This window comes from Diadema antillarum, unplaced genomic scaffold, assembly GCF_040938485.1.
Source record: "Diadema antillarum isolate AM-2024a unplaced genomic scaffold, OU_Dant_1.0 seq00000297_RagTag, whole genome shotgun sequence".
Lineage (NCBI taxonomy): Eukaryota > Metazoa > Echinodermata > Echinoidea > Diadematoida > Diadematidae > Diadema > Diadema antillarum.
The window spans coordinates 1,915,543-1,925,527 of NW_027271320.1; positions in this window are offsets into that span (position 1 = coordinate 1,915,543).

Here is a 9,985-nt window from a genome sequence, read left to right on the forward strand (position 1 = left end):
ATGGTCCTGTACCGTGAAATGGAGAGATCCCGAGTTCAAATCCTCACACACTAGATGTTTAACTCACACTTTGCGTCTCTATAAGTTTGCTTGTTTTACTCTATTCATTTATTCAGTAATTAGGAAATGCAAAATGTGGTATTTGACAGTCATGCCACAAATACTCTAAAAGTAATGGAAAGAACGAGTGAGTAATAAGAAGTACATAAAAAGAACAGGCATAAAAAAACGAATAAGAAATACTTCGAACCCTTCAATCTTAAACGCTTTCATGAAACGTTTCAATACTCCATCCCCGTTATATTCATTTGCATTTATTTTATGCAACGCAAAAAAAAAAAAAAAAATAGAGAAAAAAATTATATACTTTTCAGACTGTACGATTGTTCATCCCTTGCATTGCAGGTAAGGTAGTCCACGGTTTGCAGCACAAATTTCCACTGACTCGTGTAAAAGTCATCAGAAACTCATAGTTTTTATCCTATTGCATGGCGCTGAAGTCACAACAAACACACCTTTTAGGCGGCAACTCAGCAGATACAATACCGTGCATTCAGTCCTTCGTCTCACTCTTAACGACATTACTTGATCGGCTTTACATAAGACTGACTTGTCTGTGCAACTTTTCATTGCTTTTCAAGAAAAAAAAGCAAACAACAACAACAGCAACAAAAATCGACAATATGGTTGTCATTTATGGTTTGTTTAATCAAAATCAAAGAATCTGCGTGGATCACACATGTTGAAATCCGAGGTGTTTGAAGTCCTATTATTTCTTTTTTTTAACTTTAAGAATTATTTATCAAATGCAAGGCACATGCAAAATTGAATATAAAAGCGTCTGTGCGTGACAAAGGTAACACAAGGTCTCACGCCTTATTAAGGTCAAGAACTCGTGTAAACTAATTCTATTTACTTCTTTTCATTTTCCTACTTTTCAATGCCTGTATACAATAACCATGGATATATTCATTTTTTTAGGAACATAATAGTCTTTTTTTTTGTCACTGAGAGAACAATTCTGATTTTTTTTTGACGCACACCGTGACGTCAGGACTATCAATGTCGTATACTTTGAAACACCATGGAGAGTAGCACACGTCTCCTAATTCTCTTCTCATTTTCAATTTCGATGCATGCTGATATGCATGATGAAATTTAATGTGTAACGTTAATGCACATTGACATGTAAATGGTATCTGCTGCGTGAATATCCCAGTCCAGCCTAGACTAAGGGCAATACACTCAAAAATGTAAATGACATAATAAAATGACATATGAATGACATAGTTAGGGCATTTTAGAAAATTTCTGGACCATCTGTGAAAAAATTGCTTACCAATAGCTGTCTTCACCAATGTGTTCACTAAGGTGTCTACTAACACCTCTCAATTAGTTCCAACCCAAATCCTTGTGGAAAATTCTGGGAAGCCAATCAAAATCGAGCACCCGGAGGGGGGCGGGGCAGAAATGGAAAAATATATATTTTTTTCCAATATAAGCGAGTGAGATGATTTCTGGGGGTGCAGAATCGATTCCCACAATTAGTTTTGAGTACAAACAACTCTCTGACCGTGAAATAGGCCACGCCTCCTTTTTGCCCCCACCGAAATACGTAAATATTGGTATTTTTATACTTATCTTATTAGGTTTATATAATGGGTTTTTAGGGTGAACTGAAAACACTTGTGTGCGATGGGAAGTAGTCGTTACCATTTCTCTTATATCCATAACACCAAATATAATCATATTACTGCTGTGTATACTTATTAAATGTTTGATTCTCAATAGTTTTGAACCAACATCCTCGTGGAAAAAAAACCAACAACAACAACAACAACTGTAGAGCCAGTTAAATCTATGCAACAGAATGGGAGGGGTTGTCAAACAATGGGAAGATTTTTTTTTTTTTTTTTTGCCAGTATTATCGTGTGAGATGTCCAATTAGGGGTTTCTGGGGGTACTGAATGGATTCGAAACATTAGTTTTGAGTTAAAACTACTACCTGATCATTAAAATAGGCCACACCTACTTTTGCACCCGCCGAATCATGTATTATTGGTATTTTAATCTATACGCATCTCGGTAGGTTTATGTAGTGAGTTGGTTAGAATGCTGCATTGAGTTCTATCATCACTTAATTTGAGCTACACCTCCTCTAAAAACAGTTGGCAAAACACTGAAACATAAGTGTGCAAAATAACAAAAGTAGTCGTTCCCTCTTCTTTTACTTCCAGTATGCCCATTTAAATCCAACAGAAATATATCTCAATATTGAAACCTTGGTACATTATCCTACTCACAGACATCTCCCTCACTGCTCCCATCAGCTGTTTGGTCGATGTTCTGGCAACAGCTACCACGACATTTGCCGCAAAAAGAAATACACTTGACTCCTTACTTTTTATCATACAACTTGCTTTTTACAACTGAGGGCCGGCGACTGTGTGCTACAGTCCCCCTCACAGTTACAGCTGACAAACTTCAGAAAATAGTCCTTTGCGATGGGTCTGTTGAAGGGACCGGTGCGTAACCTTGGTCCTCAAGCTTCCATCCATACTCCAAGACATCCAATGATGGAGTTTGCAACATTAGCCAATCTCTGGTTTGGAGATAAGTTTGTAGAGAATGCTGCTCTGCAGCTTATGTTGTCGGGGACATGTAATTTCTCAGTTTTGATGCTCCCAGCAGCAGCCCGCTTGCTGAAGACGTCAAATCTCAAGTCTCCAAAGTCTGTTGGGTGATCTTCCATGGAACATGAGCTTAAATAATACACAGCCGGTTTTAATGATATCATCTTTCTTGCCTCGGATATCCAGAGACGCATCCATGGCCCTTTCCGCCTTGTCAGTCTCGCAGAGCTTGTTTACCAAAGTTGATTTGCTGAACCCAGAAATTGCTGACACTGTATCGCAGCCGGAAAAGCTGTGCAAGTATTCAAGATCAAACACTTCCGGTATCTCTCTGGGAGGGCCTCCCTTATCTTTGGGATTATAATCATAAGATGTTTCCTTGGCGCTTGTGAGGAAGACAGAGTGAATCAGCAAAAAGATGATGTCGGTGTCCCCAGCCCTCACCTCAACAGTAGAATCTTTTGCCTCATCTAGAGCTGCCCGGACTGTAGCAGTGTCTGTATCATCATGGTATTGCTGTACACTGATCTCATTTCTACTGAATGTCTCAGCAAGCACCAGAATAAAATGGGCCTTGTTGCTCTTGCTTTTCTCTTGGAACGAGGCTTCTAATGTCTGGGCGAATCAAAATGTCACATCAAGCATTCTTCGTTCGTCTCCGGTGATCAAGGCCCTTAGTGGTGCTGCCGTATCCGTCAGAGACCACATTGATTTGGAGAAACTGGCTCCCCATGGACTTAAAAAATGGAGGTATCTCTTGGCAACTAATGCCCTTAGCAGGTGAGGTTAGCTTCCCATTTGACGTTGCGCAAGAGCCATCCACCATCCGTCACCAGACTCGTGCAGGGGTTTATTCTACGGGTTCCACAGAAGTCTTGCTAGGGTGCATGGTTTCCATACACAGTGAATTTGGTATAAAGCTCTTACCAAATTCACTTTGTATGGAAACCATGCAGTCAGTTTCTCAGACCATGAGCGGTCAGGTACATGGACTAAAATCACGATGGAAACCACACTCATGGGTGAGGCCAAATCCTCAAACAGTCTTAACAGAGGACGCTTCCGGAATGAATCTCCTCACAGGTGTTGGGTTAAGACGCTAAACCACTTCTCATGCATTCACCAGGAACTTGAACAAGGTATGAACAAGCGTGAGGTACCTGACCACACGCACGTCACAAGAGCCCAGATGAAGAATGACGAAGATGCTGTCAACGCCATTTTCGGATGGTTGGAGGAGATCGACCTCTTCGATGCAACATGGGACAAGAAGACTATCCTTTATAACAGGATTCAGCAGCACTCCAGAGGACCCAGTCAACGCTGATCAGGCAGAGGAGGTTGGCAGAGCCATGCTGGCCAAGATGAATGGACGAACGGTTCTGGATTCAATTGAAACTAAAGCAAAAGGTGAAGTCATTAGAGAGCCTTAGAAGTGGACCCAAAGCCAATGGAAAGAAGCTGGTTATTGACTCATTCATGCTCTTCAACCGTCTAATCATCATCAGTTTGCGTGAAGTCAAGACCGAAGGTCTGTCATTTGAGTTGACGCCAACACCAATGTCTCTATTTGACAAAGACTAGAAGTTGCGAAATCCAGACAATGCTGCCCAAGCAAGATTTCTGAAAGCATTTGTGGAAAGCGTTGAACGAACCCCTGCATGAGTCTGTTTATTGATGGTGGATGACTATACTGCACAACGTCAAGCGGGAGGCTGACCTATCCTGGAAGGGCATTTCCGAGAGCTACCTTCAGTTTTTGAAGTCCATGGGGAGCCAGTTTCTCCAATCACTGTAGTCTTTGGTAGATACGGCAGCTCTGCTAAGGACCATGATCACCTGAGACGAACAAAGAATGCACGATGTGACATTCCCTTTCGCCCAGACATCAAAGCCTCGTTCCAAGAGAAAAGTTCATCCACAACAAGAGCAACAAGCCCCGGCTCATTCTGCTGCTTGCTGAGAAATTCAGTAGAAATGGGATCAGTGTACGGCAATGCCACGATGATGCAGACACTGCTATAGTCCGGGAATATATCTAGATTAGGCAAAATATTCTCCTGTTTAGGTAAGGGCGGAGGACACCGATATCATGGTTTTGCTGATTCACCCCATCTTCCTCACAAGAGCAAAAGAAACATCTTGTAGTATCGCAAAGATCAGGGAGGCCCTTCCAGAGAGATACCGAAAGTGTTTGATCTTGAACTCTTGCACAGCTTCTCTGGCTGCAATACAGTGTCAGCGATTTCTGGGTTCGCAAATCAACTTTGGTAAACAAGCTCTGAGAGACTGACAAGGCGGAAAGGGCCATGGATGTGTCTCTGGACATCCGAGGCAAGAAAGATGATATCATTAAAACCGGCTGTGTATTATTTAAGCTCATGTTCCATGGAAAACCACCCGAAAGACTTGGAGGCTTGAGATTTGACATCTTCAGCAAGCGGGCTGCTGATGAGCGCATCAAACCTGACAACAGAAGCTGCAGCAGAGCATCCTCTACGAGCTAATCTCCAAACCAGAGGTTGGCTAGTGTTGCAAACTCCATCATTGGATGTCTTGGAGTATGGATGGAAGCTTGAGGACCAAGGTTACGCACAGGTCCCTTCAACAAACCCCATCGCAAAGGACTATTTTCGGAAGTTTGTGAGCTGCAAACTGTGAAGGGACTGTAGCGCACTGAAGTGCAGTTGTAAAAGCAAGGAGTTATGCTTTTCTGTTTGCGGCAAATGGCATGGTAACTCTTGTCAGAACATCAACCAAACAGCTGATGGGGGCAGTAAGGGAGATGTTGGGGAGTAGGATAAAGTACCAAGGTTTCAATACAGTTCTGTTGTGCCAGATTTAAATGTGGCATAATGGAAGTAAGAGAAGTGGATTGCACAGTTAACGGTATATGTTGCAGTATTTTTTGCTCACTGTTTTTAGAGTTGATACAGCTCAAATTCAATAATAGAACTCAATTCAGTGTTCTAAAAAACTCAATGAATAACCCACTGATGTACGTATGAAATACCAATAATACATGATTCAGCGGGTGCAAAAAGTAGGCGTGGCCTATTTTAATGGTCAGGTAGTATTTTTTACGCAAAACTTATGTTTCGAATCCTTTCAGCACCCCTAGAAACTTTAATTGGACATCTCACAAACTAATACTGGAAAAAAAAAATTTCCTATTGATTGTCACCCCCACCCTTTTGTTGCTTTAATAGGTTTAACTGGCTCCACAGTTTTGGGGTTTTTTTTCCCCCACAAGGATGTTGGTTCGAAATTATTGAGAATCAAACATTTAATAAGTAAAGCCTGTTTACAGTAATATGATTATATTTGGTGTTATGGATATAAGGGAAATGGGAACAACTACTTCCCATCGCACACAAATATTTTCAGTGCACCTTAAAAACCTACTATATAAACCCAATAAGATACGTATGAAAATACCAATATTTACGTATTTCGGCGGGGGCAAAAAGGAGGCGTGGCCTATTTCACGGTAAGAGAGTTGTTTATACTCAAAACTAATTGTGGGAATCGATTCTGCACCCCCAGAAACCCCTAATTAGACATCTCACACGCTTATATTGGAAAAAATATATATTTTTCCATTTCTGCCCCGCCCCCCTCCGGGTGCTCGATTTTGATTGGCTCCCCAGAATTTTCCACAAGGATTTGGGTTGGAACTAATTGAGAGGTGTTAGTAGACACCTTAGTGAACACATTGGTGAAGAAAGCTGTTGGTAAGCAATTTTTTCACAGATGGTCCAGAAATTCTCTAAAATGCCCTAACTAACATATAAATGCATGTGTTGTTCCGTGTTCTCAATTGGGGCGCCTGCTTGGTGACCTTTACCCTGGCGCGCATGCCTTATTCGCGCGCCGGAGTGAGGGTCATCGGGCGGCCGCCTCGGGTGGGGGATGCAGAGTGATGCAGGTTGGAAATCGCGCGCGCCTGTGGTGATCATGCTCGGGGCCTTCTATTACAATTATTCTATTAGTCCAGTCAAAATATGAAATGACCCCCAACTAATTGCAACAGAAACTATTCCACTTGCATTTGACCTGGAAGAGCAATTAAATTAACATATTAAAAGTTCCCTAAAATTCGAGTGGTGAATCAGGGCCTAATTTGCATAAGTTCAAAATGGCCGCCATACAACCTATTTATGCCTATATCTCGGAATATAATTATAACCAACAAAAAGTAACTTCCGGTGTTTAAACCTATGTTTTTTAGCTGAAGGAATACAATTATGTTATCTCTAGCAACTTTCAAGCATCCTTTATAATATAAAGGATGCTTGAAAGTTGCTAGAGATAACATAATAGTTTTTGCATATATTTGCATATAATTACATGCAAAATGGCCGCCATATTGTATGTGCAAGCCCGGATACGCGTATCTTCGTATATCATTAATGTAGTACACTCAGGAATAAGTCGCTACATATCTGGACATAACACCCGCAAAAAATAGATTCTGGTGTCTAAACCTATGTTTGTTTTTTAGCTCAAGGAATACAATTATGTTATCTGTAGCAACTTTCAAGCATCCCTTTATATAGTGTTTGCATATATTTACATATAATTACATTCAAAATGGCCACCATATTGCCTGTGCAAGCCCGTATCTTCGTATATCATTAATGTAGTACACTCAGGAATAAGTTGCTATAATTATATCTGGACATAAAACCCGCAGAAAATAGATTCTTGTGTTTAAAACTGTGTTTTTTAGGTCAGAGAATACAATCATGATATAAGCAGTAACTTTCAAGCTTCCCTTTATACATTTTCTGCATATATCTGCATTTGATTAAATGCAAAATGGCCGCCATAATGCCTCTACAGGCTTATATCTCTATCTGTAAAAGGTATCCAGTGATGGTGTTTCGGGTCTTAATTTTACCGCTGAGAATCATGATGTAGAATACGTTCCACTCACAAATAATTACCTATATTTTACTAATTTCACTAATTTGCATAAATCATACATAAATCGATTCAAATTACTACCGTGAATTTAATTTCAGATATACGAGCTGCAGAACGTTAATTGTATTGTAATGTCTACATCCAAGATTTCAAGGGCAAAATTGATGTGATACCATTCACAACCTTAATAAATATTCTTACACCTAGTTTTATATTCTTGCATTGATTAAAGGTATTGGATAACATTGTACTCACATCTCTGCTCAGAACAGAAAAAGAAACATACATGCACACACACACACACACACACACATATATATATATATATATATATATATATATGGATCTTGGTTAATTTAGTTAAAATCAAAATACATAGCAGCCCAGAGGGTGAACTGCGTGTTCTTGTTCTTGATGTAAGTATACAGACAAAACAAAACAATATGATAAAAATCAATAATCATTCACATTTAACAGTCTATCCAAAAAAGAGCCTTATTACTATACTATGCTCTTTCAAAACTACAATATTCCATCAACAACTAATTGCACGTACATATGTATGTGTATGTGTGTGTGCGTATGTGTGCGTGTGTGCGTGTGTGTGTGTGTGTGTGTGTGTGTGTGTGTGTAAATAAAATTTGACAATTCCACCCAATACAAAAAGTGACTGAAATAAAAAAATGAGGGAGGAATATTATGGTATTAAAATTTCTTTGTTTAGTGTCTCAATTCCCCTTTATGTGTGTAAAGAGGAAATTGTAAGTAATGACTTCATGCTTTGATGCACTATGATTCGGAGCGGGCTTACTGTTTTATAAAACATATTTTCTTTCGTAATTATCTAATTTAAAGGACACGTTCACCTTCATAAACATAAGGATTGAGAGAATGCAACAATATTAGTAGAACACATCAGTGAAAGTTTGAGGAAAATTGGACAATCGATACAAAAGTTATGAATTTTTAAATTTTTGTGTTGGAACCGCTGGATGAGGAGACTATTACAGCTTGTGAGTCATATGCGTACAACAGAGTAAAGAAAATGTAAAAGAAAATGTAACATATTTTCACTTTTTTCGCATAATAAAAGAACACTTGACTTGCCTCTTTCTAAAGGCAGGGGAAATAATATTACCCATAACATTTGTCGGTAACGAGTCAGGGGAATGTGTACTTTTTTCAAAAGATGGACTTTTGTGAAATTCTCTTTATACTTTCCTTATATTGTTGTACGCATGTGACATCTAAGTTATTCATACACTGCAGTAGTCTTCTCATCCAGCGGTTACTGCACAAAAACTTCAAAAATGCATAACTTTTGAACGGATTGTCTGATTTTCCTCAAACTTTCAATGATGTGTTCTACTAATATTGCTACATTTTCTCAATCCTTATGTTTATGAAGGTGAACTTGTCCTTTAATATTCTCACCTTCGGAATATCAAATATTCCGAATGGCAAACTGTGATCTCGTTGGCGCGGCAATATTTTGACGAAAGTTATATTATGTCAAGATATTGAAATTGATGTTAAATAGATATATCTGGGTCCTGTTTCATAACAATTTGTTAACTTGTTATCAGTGACAACTGTCATAATTCTGTGACATATTTCCTCTTAGCCAAGTCAATGTAAGGGATTCAGTAGCTTATAACAACTATGACAACTTATCACTGATAACAAGATTTATGAAACGGAGCCCTGTTGTTTCGTGGGATAAGTGCAGAATAAAAAAATAAAGAATTACGGTTTTAAACCAATTAAAACCAATCTCTAGTTGCCTTTTGATTTCAGATTTTGATATCTTAATATATGAATTATATTCGACGATTTAGCATTGTTCTTTCTCACACGTCATGCTGAACAGTCTTTGAGTGGGCATACGAGAAGGTAATAGGGTAAAGGATTTGAGCATGACATGTATACTGCCCTACTTTGGCAAAGGGAAGCAAGTGACATTTCATGGATATTGACTTTTTAACTGATTTGGCATATTTGAAGCATGCTCTATTTAACTGAAAAATCCAAAATTGACAGTTTGTCACATTTCTGAGATATTCAGGTGCAAAGTTAGAACCTCATGATAGAATTGTCTCTTGCTTCTCTTTGCGAAATCATTGATATTTACACACGATCAAAAATACTTTGGCAAAAGGGAGCAAGTAACATCATTATGTTATGATATGATTGTCACTTGCTTCCCTTTTTTTAATGTTTGCTACAAATCTATAATACTTTTGCAAAAGGAAGCAAATAACCATATCGTGATATGATTGTCACTTGCTTCCTTTTGCAGGATTTTTCATGTTTGCTAAAAATATGAAATACTTTGGCAAAAGGAAGCAAGTTACAAAATCATTATATGATTGTCACCTGCTTCCTTTTGACAAATTATTTATATTTGCGCATAATCTAAATCA